The sequence below is a fragment of the Quercus robur genome, chromosome 6 (genome assembly GCF_932294415.1).
Source record: "Quercus robur chromosome 6, dhQueRobu3.1, whole genome shotgun sequence".
NCBI classification, from domain to species: domain Eukaryota; kingdom Viridiplantae; phylum Streptophyta; class Magnoliopsida; order Fagales; family Fagaceae; genus Quercus; species Quercus robur.
The window spans coordinates 51,995,005-52,017,190 of NC_065539.1; the positions used below are offsets into that span (position 1 = coordinate 51,995,005).

The 22,186-nt window shown below is 36.1% G+C and overlaps 1 protein-coding gene and 1 pseudogene across 2 annotated transcripts in view; one reads left to right on the top strand and one right to left on the bottom strand.

Moving 5' to 3' along the window:
* The window catches only part of LOC126689388 (G-type lectin S-receptor-like serine/threonine-protein kinase LECRK3), a 95,620-nt gene that overhangs the window by 38,818 nt on the left and 34,616 nt on the right, over positions 1-22,186 (bottom strand). The gene's annotated exons all lie outside the window — the stretch shown is intronic.
* Positions 1,278-9,825, top strand: LOC126689391 (primary amine oxidase-like; annotated as a pseudogene).

A 22,186-nucleotide genomic window follows, 5' to 3' on the forward strand; every position in this document is an offset into this window, starting at 1 on the left:
GCAAGATTTTGGTAATTGAATGTGAGACCAGTAGTTTAATTAATGATTACTTTGTCGTGTGTATTGAAAAAGATGTAACTGATAACATTAATAATGAAACTATTATACAACAATTTTTTTTTTTTTGAGAAACCTATTATACATAAATTTCAAATATGAAAAACTCGTAGAAGAAAATTGTAGAAAGAAATTGTAAAACTTTATATATTTGAGATTTTTTTATGTTAATATATTCAAGTTTTATTTTTAATAAATTTTGTTTAATTTAAGTTTCTTAATGACCATATTGAAAAAAAAAAATTCCTAGAGTCACCACTAAAATCAAATGTTATTTAATATTAAATATATAAACTTAATTTTTATGCAAAAAATTGAAATTTAAACATTTAATTGATGATATAACTATTAATCTTTGATAATCTGAAAATTTTGTAAGCATAAAGGATATAAGAAAAACATATAATCCAATGATGAATTTGTTAAAATTCATATTCAATACAAAGATATTGAGTGAAGTTGTAACAAAACTTTGGCCAATAAAAGACTACTCAGAGTCAAGAGTTACATGGAGCTATTCTTTCACATAAAAAAAAGCAAATAATAAGAGTAAGTTAAATTGATTATTTATGAATTTTAAAATCTATTCATTGGCATAAGAGAAGTTTACGCAAATGTTGCATTTACTTAAATTGTTACCAATTCCCTAAAAAATAATAATAAAAATAAATTGAGAGTATCCACATTGGTGGAGTTATAAATTTAGCAATATGACTCTTCAAAAAATTACTTTATCTATTTTACTTTATCACTTTACAAAATACTCAATATCAGTGATTTTATTTTAGTTTTCAACATAATAAAATAATATATTTACTACAATAAACAACAACCACTGCAATAAATAATATGATCTACATAATGTGAACATGTGAACACGAGTAGGAGAAAAAGAGAACACGTGAATAAAATGTGTATATATATATATATATAATTTTTTTTTTTACCTATGAGCTATAGTGTACAACCAAAAATAGTTGTGTACTATAGTTGTAGAGCCAGATTATTTGGCTTTGGCTCCACCAATGTAGCCATATTTTTGTAATTAGCGGTATTAAAAATGGCAATATAATCTTTTTAGCACCAATATTAATGCTCTTAAAGAGATAAAATATGACCGTTGAATGGTCTTAAATAAGTTAATTAAAACAAATTGCCGTTGGGCATTCCGAAATGCTTATTTAAGACCAAAGAGGCTTAATAACTTCCCACACAAAACCATGGCTACAACTTTGAAACTAATACTTTTCCTACTCCTATCCCTCTACATCTTCTCACTTGTCTCAAGCCACCAGCACCACCCTCTAGACTCTCTAACCCCTTCTGAGTTCACCTTGGTCCGAACCATAGTCAAAAAAATCTACCCCAGCTCAAAGCTTAACATAATTTTCCAGTACATAGGTTTGGACGAGCCAGACAAACCAACCATCCACTCATGGCTATCAAACCCCAAGTCCAAACCCCCACCTCGCCCCTTTGCGATTGCACGTCTCGATAAACAATCCCACGAGATCATAGTCGACTTATCGACCCATGCGATAGTCTCTGATAAAAGTTTACCATGGACACGGCTATCCTTTGCTTACCCTTGATGAACAAGTGGCTGCAGTCGAATTGCCACAAACATACGAACCCTTTATCGAGTCTATAAAGAAGAGAGGCTTAAACTTGTCTGAAGTTGTTTGCTCAACTTATACAATTGGGTGGTTTGGAGAGTTGAAGAGCAAAAGGGTGTTGAAGCTTTTGTGTTTTCATATAGATGGAACGGTGAATTTGTATGTGAGACCAGTGGAGGGAATAACGTTGGTGGTTGATCTTGATGAGATGAAGATAGTTGAATACAATGATAGGCTTATTGTGCCTGTGCCAAAAGCTGAGGGAACGGAGTACAGGGAATCAAAGCAAAAGCCACCCTTTAGTCCTCGTTTAAATGGTGCAGCCTTGGTGCAACCTGATGGGCCAGGGTTTAAGATTGACGGGCACACTGTCAGGTCAGTCTTCTTTTTGTTTTGTTTAAATGTCTTTGTTAGAGATATTACATGGTCTAGGAAATTAAGTCCGTTAATTTTTATTTTTTTTCGTTATTCAAAGTCTTTGACAGACGCCGAATTTTTTCTTTTTTCTTTTTTTGGGAGAGACCTCATTGTTAATTATTGATATATTGTATTACAATCAACTCAACCTAGGGTTTATAAATTAGACAACTCTTAAGTTATTTCTATAATTAATTTATACATTTTACATATACATCATACAAGAGTTTATAATATGTTTTGAGATTTTTTTTATGGAGAAATTACAACTTATCCCCCTGTGGTTTAGTCGAAATTTAATTTGCCTACTTATGGTTTTAAATTTGACACTTTATCAACCAGAGATTAGTTCAGTCAGACTTCTTTAACCCACATCTGTTAAAAACATGGCTAAATATGTGATTTTGCTTCAATTTTATGTTTCTCTCCTCCAAAAACACAAAATACAAAAAAAAAAAAAAAAAAAAAAATACAAGATCAAATAATATAAAAAAGAATCCAACGGAACACTTGCATCATAGGATTTCAAATCACATGTAGACAGCTTAAATTTCAGTCAAACCTTAGGTGGGTAAAGTATCAAATTTTAAACTATAGGTAGGCAATTTAAATTTCAGCAAAACCATATGTGGGTGAGTTATAATTTACCCCTTTTTTATTTATAATTCAAAAATATTATTAATGAAGCTAAAATGATGATACAACACCCAATATAGGAGCCTTTCTTATTATAGGAAAACCTAATATATGAGCTTAATACAAATTATCAATGCCACCTTTTATGTTCTATTTTACATTCTATTAATCACAACTTATAATATATTTATTTTACTTTTTCCTTTTAAAGTAACTAAAGTTTAAAATAAATTTTTTAAAAAAATTAACCATTCCATACTAACAATTAGTGAAGTGTAAAGTAAAATACAAAAAAGTGAGGGTTAAGATTTTTATTCAACGTCAGCTAATTAAGTGGCAAAACAAATAAGAGAAGATACATCGGCCAATAAGGCTCCAAAAGGCATTAAGCATAACATCTATAAAATAGTCATGACAAAGCAAATTAATGCCATACGTCTATTTGTTTCGTATAATATTCACTTTGGCAAGGTTTGACACTTCTCTCTCTCTCCATAACATCTATAAAATAGTCATGACAAAGCAAATTAATGCCATACGTCTATTTGTTTCGTATAATATTCACTTTGGCAAGGTTTGACACCTCTCTCTCTCTCTCTCTCTCTCTCTCTCTCTCTCTCTCTCTCTCTCTCTCTCTCTCTCTCTCTCTCTCTCTCTCTCTGATTATACAATGACTACTAACATTGACCAACATTTATATTAATGTTGAAAAGATGGGGCTATGGAAACCACATAAAAATGCCACAATTTTATGAGTAGCAGAATGCGGAGAAAATACATGTTATTTCTATTGCATGTCCTCCCCTCACATGGGGTGGACTCTACATTGTGGGGTCCACCTCCATGTGAAGGGGGGGACACATGCAATGAAAACAGCATATACCACTTCCAGAATGTGAGCTATAGTTCCTTACAAAAGTAATAGATGGTGGGGTCCACCTTTATGTGAAAAGAGGGGAGGGGAGGGGAGGGGAGGGGGGGGGGGGACACATGCAATGAAATCAACATATACCACTTCCAGAATGTGAGCTATAGTTCCTTGCAAAAGTAATAGATGGCAGATCATAATCATAAGTTAATTGTGATTAAAATTGTGACTTTTTATGTGGTAGTAGAACTATATTTTGCCTTTAAAAAAAAAAAAAAAAAAAAAAAGTAAAACTATATTTTGGATAATTCTAATACCACAAAATGCTACAATTATCATGCATGCGTGTCAAATTGTGACTGATTGCCTATTATTTTCACATGAAGCCACTAATTTTTTTTTTTCACCATTCACAATCTGCTACATGAATAGTTGTGAAACAAATTGTGGCATTTTTATGTGGTCTTAGAATTTTTGCTTTATTTATTTATTTATTTATTTTATAGATAGCTCACCTAATCCTAGGTTACATAGTACTGTAGGCGGAAATGTATCATTGAAGTTTCATGGTACGTTGAAATTGTGTTGTACTAAACAAGCTGCCTTGTAAAAGTATTACACGATTTAGAAAAAACACTTGAAACACAAGAAAATTTTTCGATTTGAGTCGATGTGGTTGAAGGATGAGAGATGTGAGAATGTGGTGACAGAGGCTTGGGAGGAAGGGTTGTGCATGGCCTCGGATTTTCCTATCTTATCTTGCATGGAGTCATGCAGAAACAAATTGGAGGCTTGGAATGGGCATGAGTTTGGGCATGTGGGAAAGAAGATTGCTTGCTTACAAAAACGTCTAGAATGGCTGGAGATGCAAGAGTCATCACCTACAGTTATTAAAGACTTACGAGATACTAGAGTGGAATTGAATTGTTGGCTCGATAAGGAGGATACAATGTGGAAACAGAGAGCAAGGCTAAACTGGTTTCGGGAGGGAGACCGAAATACCCGTTTCTTTCATGCAAAGGCTTCAGCAAGGTTCCAAAAGAACTTAATTGAAGGGGTGTTAGATGCCAAAGATGTGTGGCGGGTTGATCAAGGGGAGATTGAGAAGGTGTTTATTGACTACTACTCTGATTTGTTCACTTCCTTAGCACCATCAGAGTTCACTGAAATTATGGAGGCCGTTCAACCTAGAGTCACCCAATCAATGAATTCCATGCTGGTGAAGGAATTCCAAGCAGGTGAAGTGCACAAAGCCTTGAAGCAGATGTATCCTTTAAAAGCCCCGGGTCCGGATGGTATGCCCCCTCTTTTTTTCCAAAAATTTTGGGCTACTGTAGGTGGAGTAGTGACTAAGACAGTATTGGATTTCCTAAATTTGGGCATTACCCCGCCAAAATTTAATGAAACCCATATTGTTCTGGTCCCTAAAACTACCTCTCCTAAAAGAGTAACGGAGTATAGACCAATCAGTCTTTGTAATGTTATTTACAAACTGGCATCTAAAACCCTTGCCAACAGACTTAAGAAAATCCTCCCATCTATTATCAATGACACCCAAAGTGCTTTTGTGAATGGTAGACTGATTACTGATAATGTTCTAGTCGCTTTTGAGGCAATGCACCAGATTAATTTGAAGAAATCAGGGGCTAAAGGTGAGATGGCTCTTAAGCTAGACATGAGCAAGGCCTATGACAGGGTGGAATGGGCATGTTTAGAGAAGATAATGGAGAAATTGGGTTTTCACTCAAGATGGAGAAGTTTGATGATGCAATGCATCTCTTCTGTCACTTATACGGTCCGTGTCAATGGTAAACCTAGTGGCCATATTATTCCTTCCAGAGGTCTTCGCCAAGGTGATCCACTTTCCCCATATTTATTTTTGATTTGTGCTGAAGGTCTTTCTGCTTTAATTAAAAAAGCTACAGCTGATGGCTTGTTGGAAGGTGTATCTGTGTGTAGGGGTGGCCCTTGTCTATCTCATTTGTTTTTTGCAGATGACAGTCTAATCTTTTGCAAAGCCACTGTTGATGAATGTGTAGCCCTCCAAAGAGTACTGAGTACGTATGAGCAAGCCTCTGGCCAACAGTTGAACCATACTAAAACTTCTCTGTTTTTCAGTCCTAACATTGCAAAGGAGATCCAGGAGGAGATAAAGGTGAGGTTTGGGGCTCAAGTGATTAAGCAGCACGAAAAGTACCTGGGCCTCCCATCTTTGGTGGGAAGAAATAAAAAGAATACTTTCAAGGAATTCAAGACAAAACTGGCTAAGAAATTGGCTGGTTGGAAGGAAAAGCTATTGTCTAAAGCTGGAAAGGAAGTTCTGATAAAAGCGGTGGCCCAAGCTATTCCGACGTACACTATGAGTTGCTTTAAAATTCCTGATTCCCTTTGTGATGAGATGACGAGTATCATTAGGAATTTTTGGTGGGGGCAATGTAAGGAGGAACGGAAAATGGCATGGATCAGTTGGGAGAAACTTTGTGCCCCAAAGGCTTGTGGGGGTATGGGATTTAAGCAACTGAAGCAATTTAATTTGGCCATGTTGGCAAAACAAGGTTGGCGGCTCCAGACTGGTAATGATTCCTTATTGTATAAGGTATTTAAGGCCAAATATTTTCCGAGGTGTGAGTTTGTTGATGCTAATCTTGGAAAAAATCCGTCATTTGCTTGGAGGAGTATCTTGGCAGCTCAAGCGATTATCCGGAATGGTATAAGGTGGCAGGTAGGGAATGGGCATAGTATCATGATTTGGAAGGATAAATGGATGCCTTCTCCCTCAACTTACAAGGTAGTATCTCCAATCTCAAATCTTACTGAGGACTCTCAAGTTGCAGCCCTTATTGACGAAGAGGAAGGTGCATGGAAAAAGGAGGTGGTGAGGCAAACTTTCCTTCCTCATGAAGCGGATTTAATTTGTAGTATAGCTCTGAGTGCGAATCTGCCAGAGGATAAGCAGGTCTGGGCTTTAACGCACAATGGAATATTTAGTGTCCGTAGTGCATATAAGCTAGCCATGGAGATGAGCTCAACTGTGCCAGTGGGTAGTTATCAAATGGCAGTCAGTTAAGAAGATTTTGGAAGTTTTTGTGGAGTTGTAATATCCCGCACAAGATCCGCCATTTCGCTTGGAGGGCTTGCAAGGATGTTTTACCCACAAAGGAGAATTTGGTTAGGCGCAAGGTGCTGCTGGACAGTGTTTGTGACGAATGCCAGATGGAGGACGAATCTTCAGGCCATTTATTTTGGCGCTGTCAACGTGCTAGAGAAGTTTGGCGCACGTCCTTTCTGTTTCTGGGTTCGGTGGAACACCATTTCGGTTCATTCATGGACTTGCTGTGGCACGTAGTGATGATTGCTTAATGGGATCACAGTGGGGTGGAACATTTGATTGGGATAGCTTGGGCGTTGTGGTCAAACCGGAACGAACACAGACATGGCGGTGCGAAGAAGTCTGCACAGGCCATAGTACAGGGTGCATTGGAATATTTAGTTGCGTATCAGGCGTGTTGGGAGGATACAGTTTCGAAGCAGCCTGCTGCAGCAGTGGTATGGACGCCTCCCTCTCCTAATCGCTACAAAATTAATGTAGATGGTGCTGTGTTCAAAGAGCAGAAAGGGATTTTAATTAGAGATGCAGCGGGTCAGATGATCGGTGCCTGCAGTAAAAAACTTGATGCTCCTCTAGGTGCCATGGAGGTTGAAGCTAAGGCTGTTGAGCTGGGCCTTAAATTCGCCAAAGACATGTCTATACAGGACTTCACGCTTGAGGGTGATTCGTTGTCTCTTGTTAATGCTTTGAGGGAGTTATCTCCGCCTCCATTATCTGTTGCTGCTCTGGTTTATAGTTCCATTACTGTTGCTCATAGCTTCCGTCATGTAGATTTCGCTCATGTTGGTCGAAATGGAAATAAGCCAGCTCATTTACTTGCTAGACATGCTCTAGGCATTGCAGATTTATCTGTTTGGGTTGAAGAGACCCCTTGTTTTCTTGAACAAGCTCTCAACCAGGATGTATTTGTCAATTCTTCTGATTACTAAAGTTTAGTCGTATTTCCCATCAAAAAAAAAAAAAAATTGTAGCAGTCCTTTCGGTTTGATATTAAACGTTTAGACTTAGACTCGATCGAATAGCACGTCTATGTTAAAAAGCACAATATTTGGCTCCACATGCTGAGGATGTTTGCCCAAACCTTGTGAAGTTGACCTGGTCACAGCCAACCTCATTTGGGCTAGTTGGAAACATGTCATTCAGTTGCTACATAGCTACATAAATGACTGTTCTTAGTCTTTTATATCTATGGCTTAGAGTGAAATTAGAAATATTAGAAATTTTATGTATAAGTTTTTACAAAACTTATTGCAATCCTGGCCTAATTTAAAGGGTTGGGCTAGGACTACAAGTTCTTGAACCTAAAAAAATTAACAAGCCTCAATTTTTCTTTGTATTTAGTTGGGCCAACTGGAAATTCCATCTAGGATTCGACGTACGAGCTGGTCCAATAATTTCTCTAGCATCAATTTATGACCTTGAGAAGAAAAAATATCGCCAAGTTTTGTATAGAGGATTCATATCTGAGTTGTTTGTGCCATAAATGGATCCAATAGAGGAATGGTACTACAAAACCTTTTTTGATAGTGGTGAATTTGGGTTTGGTCAATCTGCAGTGTCACTTAAGCCCTTAGTCGATTGCTCTGCCAATGCAGTATTTTTAGATGCATACTATGCTTCCAGCGATGGTACACTAGTGAAGATATCTAATCCCTTCTGCATATTTGAAAATCATGCTGGAAATATAATGTGGCGTCACATTGAATCGGGTATTCCCGGGGAAGTTGTAAGTAATATTATTGTGATTGTTGTTGTATTGTTTGAACAAGTAGTAGTTTTAGTTGACAATTTTATGGTATTGCAGATTACGGAAGTTAGGCCAGATGTGAGCCTAGTGGTGAGGATGGTCGCAACTGTGGGCAACTATGATTACATTATTGATTGGGAATTCAAGTCAAGTGGCTCCATCAAATTGGGGGTATCTTATCAACTTAAGAAATATTTTTCCAACAACACTACAAACACCAATAAATCTCATAACAAATTTTACAACTATTGAACTAGCAAATTTTGATTATAAGTATATTACTTTCACTTAGAACTATCACTAACATAATTTTTATTGTACATCAATCACAATCGATAATTACAATAAGTTAACAATTGTGAAATTTATTGTGACTTCAGACTTACTGTCAATTTTTCATCAAACTTAAATTTTTTGTACTAAATGAGGAGACAGTATACATAGCAAGCTCCTATGAATTAATAGTATGTCTTCCTATTTATTTCTTTGTCTCTTATTGTGAGCATTTCTGAAATTATCTTAACAAATTGGACTAACAAGAATTCTAGAGGTGAAGGGTGTGGCATATACTCACACAGATCAAGTAAAAGAGAATGTGTAAGGGACATTGTTAGTAGAAAACACTATCAATGTCTACCATGACCACTTCTTAACGTACTATCTTGACCTTGATGTGGATGGTGAAGATAATTCCTTTGTCAAAAACAATTTGGAAACAATCAAAGTAACGAACCATAGCTCACCAAGAAAAAGTTATTGGACAGTAGTGAGTGAAACTGCTAAAACTAAATCTAATGCCCGAATTCAGTTTGGCTTGAAACCAGCTGAGCTAGTAGTTGTGAATCCTAATAAGAAAACCAAAGTTGGGAACAATTTTGGTTACCGTCTAATTCCAGGATCAACAACATGCCCTCTCTTGTCGTACAATGATTATCCACAAATTTGAGGAGCATTCACTAATAATAATGTGGGCAGGAGGACTATTTGTTGATCAAAGTCAAGGAGATGATACCTTAGCAATTTGGAGCCTCAGGTAGTAGATAATGAATACAAATCCTCTGTTATACTTTTAAACTTTGCTAGCTAGAAATTTACAAGAAAGTAATTGTTGATTATGGTAATTGTGACTAATGTTTTCTAATTCACTTTGTTTGTTTGTTTGTTATATGAATGTAGGAATAGGAAAATTGAAAACAAGGACATAGTATTATGGCACACCATTGGATTTCATCATGTGCCTTGCCAGGAAGATTTTCCAATGATGCCAACCTTGAGTGGTGGGTTTGAACTTCGGCCAACTAATTTCTTTGATAGTAATCCAGTCCTTAAAACAAGACCTCCAAATCTTGTACACTGGCCTAACTGCACCAATTAGCTATGAGATTTTACATTATAGTGTAGTAAATCAGATTCAATAATGATATCCTTTGTCATTGATTGTCATAAAATGGATAATGAATCCAAATAAAAGATGAAGCTTTAGATACCATTTGGGGTTGAGTTTTTTTTTTTTTTTTTTTGGCGTACGTACAAGTTAATATGAGGGAGTATTGAAATATTAAAACAGGACCTAAAGCTTTTAAAGTAGATGGAAGATGATCGTGTTGGTTTCATGAATTTGAGATTGACTTCCACTAGTGTTGAGAAGAGGAGAGAAAAAAAGGATATATAACTTGAAAATGGTGGGTGGAGAATGAAATTGAGCATTTAGGGCGCGTAAGACAAAAGTTTTGGATTCCTACTAGGCTACTAGTATTAGTGTATTACTACTATTATTGTTCATCCCAAAAATACAAATTTTAAAAGTTGTAACTATAAAGATTCAGACCTTAACATCCTCTTCTTTTCTCTTATTTTATTTTGTTTTAATTGATCATGAAATTATCAAAATTTGATTTAAATGCTGTTATCAATGGTTAATTTAATGCCCAAGTTACATTGAAGTACATCTCTAGCTTCTAACAAATCACACAACTTAGAACCCAATTTGAAAGAATTAGATCATCCTCTTCACTCTCCTCTTCAACCTGGTTCGATTCAATGTGCCTTCTTCCACAAATTATCTCAAGTAACCAAATATATTGTACAATGCTAATCAAGTACAAAAAAAAATTAGTAATACTTGGGTAACTAAAATTTTTTCAATATGCGTCTTACAAAAATGACGTGCTACTAATCATTAAAAAAAAAAGTAATTTATACATTTATTTTTAGTATTATTGAAGTAGTACTAATTGCATTTATTGCTGCATCACATTGATAATAATACCTTTAGCATTTACAAAACAAAACAAAAAAAACAAAAAACAAAAAAAAAACAAAAAAACAAAAAAAAAAGAAGAAGAAGAAGAAGAAGAAGAAGAAAAAAAGAAGAAAAAAAAAGGAAGGTAGAAATGACAAACTCCTAACCATTTACTCACACAATTGAGCTAGAACTAGTGGGGATCATTACAATAACAACTTCTTGAGAGCATTACTCCTTAGATACTACAGACTGAGCACAAAATGTATAGCTATCTATAAACTATAATATGCCATTCCTGAAGCCCTAAGAGGAGAAAGTTGGAGCATGCGGTGTCCACTGTCCATCCTATCAGATTAACTTGAATTTTTTTTTTTTTTTTTTTTGGGTTTAATCTTGAGCTTGACTAAAGCGTTTATCATAGCATAATCTAGAACACATCTATGTATAGAATGGGGGAGATGGAGAAATAGGAGAGGAAAGTAGAGCAGAAGATGATAAGAATATATTATATTCTTTTCTTCTTGCCCCTCTGCTTACTTCCTCTCATTTCCCTCCATCCAAACATATGGGTAAAGTCATCATTTAACTATCTTTCTAGGAAGGTAGGAAGTATCCAATTTTAAAACCAATTTTTGAGGGTAAGAAGTATCCAATTTTAAAGGTACTTATTTATTTTCTTACTTGAAATTTGCTAAGACTGAGATGCTAACCACTACTTCTAGAACCAATTTATGTTAAGAAGAGACGCATTTTAGTTTTTGCAGGATGCAAAGTCCGGCCTCTATACATGTTGCAAGTAGGCATAAGAGGTTTTACAATGCGATGTTCCACAGGCTGGGCTGTCAAGCACCAATATGCTATGCTTGCACATTATAGCAACTCCTTAGGTTGACCCATAAAGCCAACAAAATTATTTTAACTAGAAAAAAGGAGAAAAAAAAATGTCAAAATTGGGTCCTGCGCACTTTAACTGTCCCATAGTAACCTTAAAAATGAAGAACTTATTATTGGGTCCTTCGTTTCCCTTTGACAGCAGTTTGAACCAGTTGGAATCAAGTGGCTGTAGAAGTATTAGTGACTTTCGGCCTGGCTCGATCGATCGAAGAACAGGCTCGATCGATCGAATCTCGGGCAGAATGTTTTTTCTGCAGATTTTTCCAACTTAGCCCTAGCTTATTAAAACGTGTTGGGTTTTATGTTTTGCCCTAAGTATAAAAGGCAAACCCTAGCAACTGTCAAGCACCAATATGCTATGCTTGCACATTATAGCAACTCCTTAGGTTGACCCATAAAGCCAACAAAATTATTTTAACTAGAAAAAAGGAGAAAAAAAAATGTCAAAATTGGGTCCTGCGCACTTTAACTGTCCCATAGTAACCTTAAAAATGAAGAACTTATTATTGGGTCCTTCGTTTCCCTTTGACAGCAGTTTGAACCAGTTGGAATCAAGTGGCTGTAGAAGTATTAGTGACTTTCGGCCTGGCTCGATCGATCGAAGAACAGGCTCGATCGATCGAATCTCGGGCAGAATGTTTTTTCTGCAGATTTTTCCAACTTAGCCCTAGCTTATTAAAACGTGTTGGGTTTTATGTTTTGCCCTAAGTATAAAAGGCAAACCCTAGCCACGTTTTTGAGTTAGCTCTATTTTGCTGTGTGTGTGAATCTCTTGTGAGATCTAGAGGTGGTTGCCTTCACACATGCTTAGGATTATCAAGAAGGAGATTCTATTGAAAGCTTAATGATCATTCAGCTGCTGCACTAAAAAGCTTAAAGAAACACAAGCGGGTGTGCTTGTACTTGCTGGAGAATCCAAGAAAGAAGGAGTTCGTGGTCTCGGAGCTTGCATGTGGTTGTGTCAGTAAGTTTCTACTGGTGGGTAGCAATAGGATGTTAGTGTTGTAAGTCCTATTGTAAAACTTCGATTCTTTCATAGTGGATTCAGGTTTACCTTGAGGATAGCTAGGTTAAATCCTCCCCAGGTTTTGCCGGTGTGGTTTCCTGGGTCATCATATCATTGTGTTATTTATATTTTCGCTGCTACGCATGATATGTTTGTTTGATTGTGATAGATTTGGAATTTGGAATTTGGACTAAGTAAATAACTTGGCTAATTAACTAGGTTAATCCAATTGTGTTTTAAGGGGTCTAAAAACAAACAAGTGGTATCAAAGCGGGTAGCTCTTTTGTTTTAGATCTTTTGATCTAACAACTAATCCTTGACCCCTATTGTCATGAATAATTTGAAGTGTCTTTCTGGTCATGTTTCTGCTCATGCTTCTGTTGATTTTATTGATGCCTGTGAAACTTTTCATAAGGAATTATTGAAATATATGAAAATTGCTAAGAAATTCAAGGAAGAGTTAAAATTGGCTAATCTTGAAAAAGATGAATTGATTGTTAGATTAGATGAATCAAATAAAAAGAATGAATTTTTGAGAAATCAAATTTCCTCTCAAGATGAGAAGATGAAAAGCTTGGAACAAGAGTACCAAGCCTGCTGTTGATAACATAAGTGTTTCTGTTTCTCTTAAACCTAAAATTGAGAAAGTTTATATCCCTCCTTTTAAGAGGAATAATAAAGAAAAGGCTTATCTTGCTAGGTTAGACAAAGGTAAAAGTTCTGATGTAGACGTTGAAGTTTCTAAACCTAAGTCTAAACCTACTGTTAGAGAGCATAATAAATATGTTTTTGTGCCTACCTGTCACCTTTGTGGTGTTGTTGGTCATATTAGACCAAATTGTTCTTTGTTAAGGCAAAAATCGAAATCTGAGATTAAATTTGTTGTTAAGAATACTGATATTCCTAAATTTGTTCTTGTTTGTCACTTTTATGGTGTCTCCGGTCACATTCGTCCTAATTGTCATAAACTGAAATTTAAGCATTCTATGCTTCAGTCTAGGATTTGTGATGATATTTCTCCTGCCATAAGTCCGTATAAATTGTTTCATATTCTTTTGAAAAATTTGAGCTTGTTGGCTTGTGAAAGGAATTTGCAGGATTTCAGTTTTTCTCAGAAGATTGGTGTAATCCCTCAAATACACTCTGCTTCACATGGATTTTCACCTACAAAGCCAAAGACTCGTGCTATATGGGTGAGAAAAGATTCTTTAAGGTGAGTGTTGTTTATTTGTCCCTAATTTAATTCTTTCAATTGTTTATGGACATGTTTTGTTTTTGTTTTTATTTTTGGTTGTTTTGTTTTTTAAGTTTTTTTTTTTAAATAAAAAAAATCCAAAAAACATTGAAAAATTTTCAAAAAAACAAAAATATTTTATTTTGAGTCTTGTTTTATTTTTCTTGAGGATTACATGAATTATGATATCTCTCTTGATTTAGAACATGCTTGACATTGTAGAGAAACTTAAATAGTATGTGTTATATAAATGCTAAGCTATTTATAATTTGGTATGAGTATGTACTAGTTTGTACATGTACTCATGGGTTAATTAAGAAATTGATATTTCTTGTTTGTGTATCCTCTATAGCTTAGTTAAGCACTATCTTGCATTGCATTTGCATTGTTCATTTAGCATAATGTGTGCTTTTTAGTTTTGGTCATAAAATTTTTAAACCAAAAAGATTTTTATGTGTTTTGTATTACACATCATGGATTTGAAATCAAGGTTGGCCACTTTATCTTTACATAACATGTCTATGTACCTTGTTTAGCTTGGATGAGCTTATTTATTGCACTTTACTAGTTTGAGCTTTGTAGTGCATGTTGTGTGGGAGATGTTTATAGTTTTTGATCACTTTGTCTTGATCTTGAAGTCACATGTCTTTGACTGTTGGACTTGAACCTTTTGAAAAAGACATAAATAACCATCTCACCACTGTTTACTAGCCAATCATGAACACCTTAGTGCATATCGTAAGATTTTGTGCTCAAGAAAGTGTAGCACATGCACAAAAAGAACATAAGGTGTAGCCTCGGTTTAAATGTTAAAATTGGTGTGTACATTATTGGACTTAAAGCTAAATCAAATAAATAAAATTAGTGTGTATATTATCACGACTTTTTAATAAATTTCTGAACAATTAAAATTTGTGTGTACAATATGAGGCAAAATCAAGAAACTTACATGATTGCAAGCTTATGATCTAGGAGATGTGGGAGCTATATGATGTAATTCTTTAGGTGATAGTCTCTTTCAAATCCTATGTGATGAATTTTGTAGACCTTGTGGTTGATTACTATTCACATATCACCTCACATGTATCTCAAGTTTTTACTAGTTGCACACACTACACAAGTTACTCTTTGCTAAACATTGTACATGTTATTGTGTGTGTTTGGTCTGACCAACCAAGTTTGCAACTACTTTGAGTTTTTATGCAAAACCGATTTGATGCTTGAGAATTTATGGAGAATGTTTGAAAATCTTAATTTTGGGAAAACTGGGTTTAAAACTGTTGTTTTTGAAAAACAATTCATCACATACTCATGCATTTTGTTCATCAATTTCACTGCTTTGAGGTGTTTTCTAAAATGTGTTTTGTTTTGTTTTGTTTTGTTTTTTTTTTTTTTTTTTTTTTTTTTCCAAAAAACTTGTTTTTTCAAAAATTTAGTGAGCCTCTGTCTGTTTTGATTAATCGAAACTGTTTTTCGATCAATCGAAATTGTTTTTAAAAATTTAAGGAAGCCTCTGTCTGTTTCGATCAATCGAAAATCGTGAATCAAGTTTTTTTTTTTAAACTGAGTTTGACTTGTTCAAACTCACTTTTCAAAAGTTTTTCAAACTTTTCTCTCTCTCTCTCCGAATCAGACAAGGCTTACCATCAATTTTTTGTCGTTTTCCTCAGTTCTTTTTGCAAGGTTTTCCTTTCCCAAGGCTGATATGTCCTTTTTATCCTTCCTTTTGCATTTTATTTCATGTTTCATGCATTAATTCATGATTTATGGGTAAATTTTCGGACCTATGCAAAATTGAGATTTTTGATGATTCAAGCCAAATTTTCTGAAATTGATCAATGGGTTTTTGTTCTTGGATGTTATGAACTTGATCTTGATGGTTTAATTTGATCAATTTGTTGAATTTTGAGAAATTGAAATTTCTAGGGCTTGTATGTATCCAAATTGGAGATTTTGTTCAATTAGGTCAAAATTGATAAAATTGGCTTGTTGGCTTGATGTATTTGATCATTATAAACTGTATTCTATTATGTGTGATGATCAATTGATCAATTTTTTTTTTTTTTTTTAAATTGAACAAGTGGTTCTCTAAAATTTTTGGGGTTTTTGTTAGAAACTCTATGCTCAAGCCAAATTTGTGAATTTGAACTTAAATTGAACTTAATTTCACTGCATTAGAGCATGCATCATGACATTTAACTGTTCATGCATCATATAGATTTTTATTCTATGATTTTTTTGTGCTAACTTACAGTCTGCCCTTGGTTTTTTTTTTTTTTTTTTTTTTTTTTTTGGTTCTGCTTTGTGTCTTTGTCCTTATCCTAGCACCATACCTAGGAAGACTAGAGCCCATAGGATACCCTCCACTTCCTTTGAGTCTCCCTCTAGGAGTGAGTTGTTTCGGAATGACAAAAGCAGAGAGGTTTTTGAGAAGCTGAACATTAAGAGAAAGATATGGGCTGAGCGTTCTGTTGTGTTAGATGAGCTTGATCCTGCCATTAGGGCAAACTTTGAGAGTAGAGGCTGGTTGTCTCTGTTGGAGGTAGATCATCTACCCTCGACCGCCCTGATTAGAGAGTTCTTCTCGAACCTCTCTTGCCATATCTATGATTCCAACACCCTTATTCGGAGTTAAATATGGGGTGTTGAGTTCACCATTACCCCTAGGAGCCTATCTATCCTTATGAGGAGTCTCCAACCCTTGATGATGTTATGTCATACATCACTGGGTCTTCTATCCAGTGGGGTTCTGATCCTCGGATCACATCCACTGAGCTTACTGAGACTACCTATCTTTTCTTTAGGATAGCGTGTCATTCTTTGTGGCCTATTTCTCATCTGCACACCATCCCTCTTGAGTGATATGTGTTTTTGTATGCCTTTGTTTCTGGTGCGTCTATTAGTTTTCCTCATCTGTTTCTTCGTTCTTTGAACGAAGTTCATAGGAGTTTAGCCGTCACTTATGCTCTTATTCATCCTATTTTCATTCATAGGATTTTGTTGTTTCTCGGTTTAGTTGACTTCCTTGCTGGTGAACCCGTACATGTTATAGCTCCCATAGGTGCCACCTTCCTTAGGCAGAGGGCTGCTCACTTGAGAGTTGGCTCTACACGTCCTAGAGGTGAGTCTTCTGGTGTTGTACCCCCTTCTCCCTCTTCTACAGGTGCTACTACGGCTGAGGCGTCTAGTGCTACTACTGTTGATGCTGATGTTCCACCACCGACTACTTTAGATGATTTAGACATTCGACATACGTTGGATCATGTCTTGACCGTTCAGGCAGCTCATGGACAGATTCTGGTGGACGTGCTCAATGAGATCCGTGCCTTACGAGCAAAGTTGGCACAGTTTCGACGATCCTCACCGCCACCTCCTTTTGATGATGGATTTTGATTGCCCTTCGGCATTCTGTCACAAAAAGGGGGAGTACATTTAGTACATTTGGGACACTTGTAGAGGTTTTTGTTCTCAGGGGGAGAGATCTTTGTTTGTTGGAGCTTGTGGAGATTAGATTGTATCTAGGTGCTTCACTTTGTATTTACCTTTTTTAGCTCTTGATGTATTTTTGTTGGGCTATTCATGTTAGGGGGAGATACATTTATTGTTTTATATGTTTCTTGTTTCACTGCTTATTGATTTATATTTATGAGTTATTTATTGATATATGTCTTTATTTTGTGTTGAGTGATATCAAGAATTTATTTTGTTTACTTGTATTTTCCACACATGCGTTTATGCGTTTTGTTTAGTATTTTAGGAAATATACAAGTTGATTCAATTGAGCTGCTGTCTACACTTGCAACCGATGGATAGTAGTTAGGATTAGATTTGTTATAATGGGCATTTTTTTGTAAAGGGCTTTTCTTTGTAAACTTTGAGCTTTTAAGTTGTGTTTTGTCACGGATTGCCAAAGGGGAAGTTTGTTAGGTTCTAAAGACTTAGGAGCTAATGTATTTAGAACTCTAATGTGTAATGTTGGCAAACCATGATCAAAACAGTTTTTAATCTTGTTTAGACTTGGTCAAAGTGTATGCGTTGTATGTAAAGTTGGAATCGAGTGGTTGCAGAAGTATTAGTGACTTTCGACCTGGCTCAATCGATCGAATCTCGGGCATAATGTTTTTTCTGCAGATTTTTCCAACTCAGCCCTAGCTTATTAAAACGTGTTGGGTTTTATGTTTTGTCCTAAGTATAAAAGGCAAACCCTAGCTACGTTTTTGAGTTAACTCTATTTTGCTGTGTGTGTGAATATCTTGTGAGATCTAAAGGTGGTTGCCTTCACACATGCTTAGGATTATCAAGAAGGAGATTCTATTGAGAGCTTGATGATCATTCAATTGCTACACTAAAAAGCTTAAAGAAACCCAAGCGGGTGTGCTTGTACTTGCTGGAGAATCCAAGAAAGAAGGAGTCCGTGGTCTCGAAGCTTACACGTGGTCGTGTCAGTAAGTTTCTTCTGGTGGGTAGCAATAGGATGTTAGTGGTCTAAGTCCTATTGTAAAATTTTGATTCTTTCATAGTGGATTCAGGTTTATCTTGAGGATAGTTAGGTTAAATCCTCCCTAGGTTTTTACCGGTGTGGTTTCCTGGGTCATCATATCATTGTGTTATTTATATTTCCGCTGCTATGTATGATATGTTTGTTTGATTGTGATAACCTAGATTTGGAATTTGGACTAAGTAAATAACTTGGCTAATTAACTAGGTTAATCCAATTGTCTTTTAAGGGGTCTAAAAACAAACAATGTGTATAAAGAGAGAAAAGAAACAACACATGGAAAGATAGGTGAATAACATACATCAATATATATATAAACCAAATATAAGTACAATGTATGTCAAGTGGTCACAAGACCAATGTACAAGAGATAATGTATCTAAAATAGAAAGAAAAGAAAAGATACAAGAATCCTCACTACATCCCTCATATACACACTCCCCCTATCACAAAAACTCCTATACTAATCCTTCCCCTATGAGTATGACTACTCTCATCTCAAAACTACTCCCTCTTTTTGTCACGAGTGACAAAGGGCAAGTACATAAAGTAGACATCTCATCATCACTAGGTGAGCTAGCACCATCATTCTCACTGCCGGAGCCATCGTCACTCTCATCCTTGGACGCTGGTGGAGAAGAAGAAGAATCAGCAGTGAAACCACCCATGGCACCCTGTCGTTGTGCGATACGATCGACACGGGTGTTCACCTAACACAAATCATCACTGAAAGTGTCAAAGTGAGCATTCATGCGTACAAGCTGTGCCATGATGGCCTCAAGCATCACTCCACCTGCAGATGATGAAGGGGCGGAGGTGGATGGAGCGGTAGAAGCTGGAGGAGCTACTGTATTTGTCTGGGGCTACCTCGATCTGAGCTGTGCCTCGCTCTGTCGAACGATAGTAGCGTTTATGGCACCCATCACAAAAAAATGAGGAGAGACGGGAAAGGGGACGGAAAAATGGCGAAGTATCTACGTGATAGCCAAATGAAACAATGAGCTTATCACAGGTCGTCGTATCCCTATAGACATCTATGAGGGATAGAATAAAGTGAGAAGGGAAGTCGATAGAGATATCCTCTAATAAGGACAACAAAAATTGAGCACGAGGCTCTGTAATGGAGTTATAGTGAGATAAAGGATGAAGAACGAATGTCATCACCATGTTAAGAAACCTCGGATCTTTTGTAAAGCCCAAGCAAGGGGTGTTTTGACGATCACCCCAAGAAGAAGGTGTCTCACAAAAGTGAGACGAGAGTTCGTCTTTGGACACTGTCCTCAGATGCTTATAGCCAAGGTAGTCAAGATGCGCTACCTTAGGGACGTGTGGTACCTTGGAAACAATCTCCGGAGTAACTATGATGTGCGTACCTCGAACGCGAGAGAAGAAATGAGGTACTGAAGCATATTGGAGTAAAACTCCTGTATGATCACGGAGGGACAAGTGACCAGGACGCCACACAGTGAATTAATTAAGTTAATTAACATGCAAGGCGTGTGGTAGCACAAACAAATCACCAATAAGCTAAAGTGCAGCGGAAATTAAATTGACACGGTTATTTGTTTACGAATGGGGAAAATCTACACGGAAAAAACCCCACCGGGTGATTTTAAGGTCACCACTCCCGAGAATCCACTATTATCAAAACAAGTAGTTACAAGTAAAGGAATCTCAGTACCTTATACTAACTTACAGTTGAACCGTTACCCCAATACTTAATTGGACTTGTTCTGTAATGACAATCTCTCATTTTCAATGCATGACTCCGAGTACATGACTAACCAATAGATGCGCAAATCCCAGTAGGCGACTTGATCACCAACTTGAGAAAGATGTTGGCTGCAAAGTTCTCCAGTTCATCACACAATGAATATCACGAAACTCCTTGGTCACAAAACCCTAAGGTGTACAAACACAACAGTTTCTTCAAGAGAAAGATGAACTAGGGCAAATTTTGTCTTCGATCACAATTTGCATGAACACAATTTTGCTTTACACTTGCGCAACCTTTTACGGCCCTTAAAATAATCTTTATATATGGTAAAGTCATCATTGGTCATTAGTCCTTGCTGCTTTTTGTTTGAATCCACTTATAGCCTTCTCCCTCTTCATTATACAAAGATGGGTAATTTTTGTTTGTTTCAAAATATCAGGTATTGTAGGAATGGTGGGGCTAAACCCCTTTGGCCTATGTCAAGTGGTCAGCCATCGAAAGCTGTTATTCCTAAATGCAATTACTACGCTGGTCCTCTTTGTTTTGAGTTCTAGGTATGCACATTGCGCCTTTATAAAATTTCCATAAAATGTTTCTTTTACATGTTACAGTCTATCTTTTCACTCGGTCAATTTCTCCAATTAAACTAAATGAAACCTTTGGTTGGTGTCTATTTTGTTGGTGATTTCAGATCTTGCCTGCTTTTTTTATTCAGTGTGATTAATGAAGTTGACTCTCTCGATTGGGCAACTATTGCTGCGTATACGTGTGAAGCCTCTTGTGAGGGGGGTGTTGCTTACAAAGAGGAAAATGCTTGGGTTCAACTCTCTTCGCCATCTGCTACTGTACCATGATAGTTATTTATCTTTTGATTTCTTTTTTTGGTTATTTATCTTTTTTACAGTTTACCTATTCAGTTTGATAGTTTTTTAGATCCCTTAAAAACACAATTAACCTAGGTAATTAGTCAAGTTGTTACTTAGTCCAAATTCCAAATCTAGGTTATCACAATCAAACAATCATATCATGCAAAGCAGCGAAAAGATAAATAACACAATGATATGATCACCCAGGAAACCAAACCGGTAAAAACCTGGGGAGGATTTAACCTAACTATCCTCAAGGTAAACCTGAATCCACTATGAAAGAATTGAAGTTGTTCAACAGGACTTAGACCACTAACATCCTATTACTACCCACCAGTAGAAACTTATTGACACGACCACGTGCAAGTTCCGAAACCACAGACTCCTTCTTTCTTGGATTCTCCAGCAAGTACAAGCACACCCGCTTATGTTTCTTTAAATTCTTATGGCAGCAACTGAATGATCATCAAGCTCTTGAAGAAATCTTCTTCTTGATAATCCTAAGCTTGTGTAAAGGAAAGCTTCTCACAGATCTCACAAGAGATTTACACAAACAGCAATATGAGCAACACTAAAACGTGGCTAGGGTTTGCCTTACATACCTAGGGCAAATTAGAAAACCCTAAACGTTTTAAAACAAACTAGGGCTGAGTTGGAATTCTACAGAAAATGCATCTGACTCGATTTTCGATTTGATCGAGCCTAAGCTTCGATCAATCGAATCAGGCCGAGAAGCATAAATGATTTCTGCATCAGCTTATTCCAACTTTACATAAATGAACCAACTTTGAGCAAGTCTAAACACGACTAAACATCTTGTTTTGATCATGGTTTGCCAACAATACACATTAGAGTTCTAAATACATAAAATTCTAAGTCTTTAGAACCTAACACAGTTCTTTGTTCTTGATATGAGCTTTGAGAAGGCGGAAAAATCTACTTATTTGCTCATCAATACGCATAGATGAATAGTTGGTTAACTTGAGAATCATCATCATAATTCAGATAATTTAAACCGTGTGATTAATAGTTTATTCATGGGCTGCTGTCATGAGGTTAATTCCTGAATGTATTACGAAATTAATTTCACTAAGTCCTGCCATTAGATCCATTCTTCAAGTAACATAACATGCACAGTACTTTCTAAATAATACATCCAGACAGAAAACGCATATAGATAACCGAGTAAAATTTATTTGTCAACACTCAATAGTGTTTCAAATTATATATGCTCCACAAATTGTAGTATGTTATGCGTTTGAATTTTTTTTTTTTT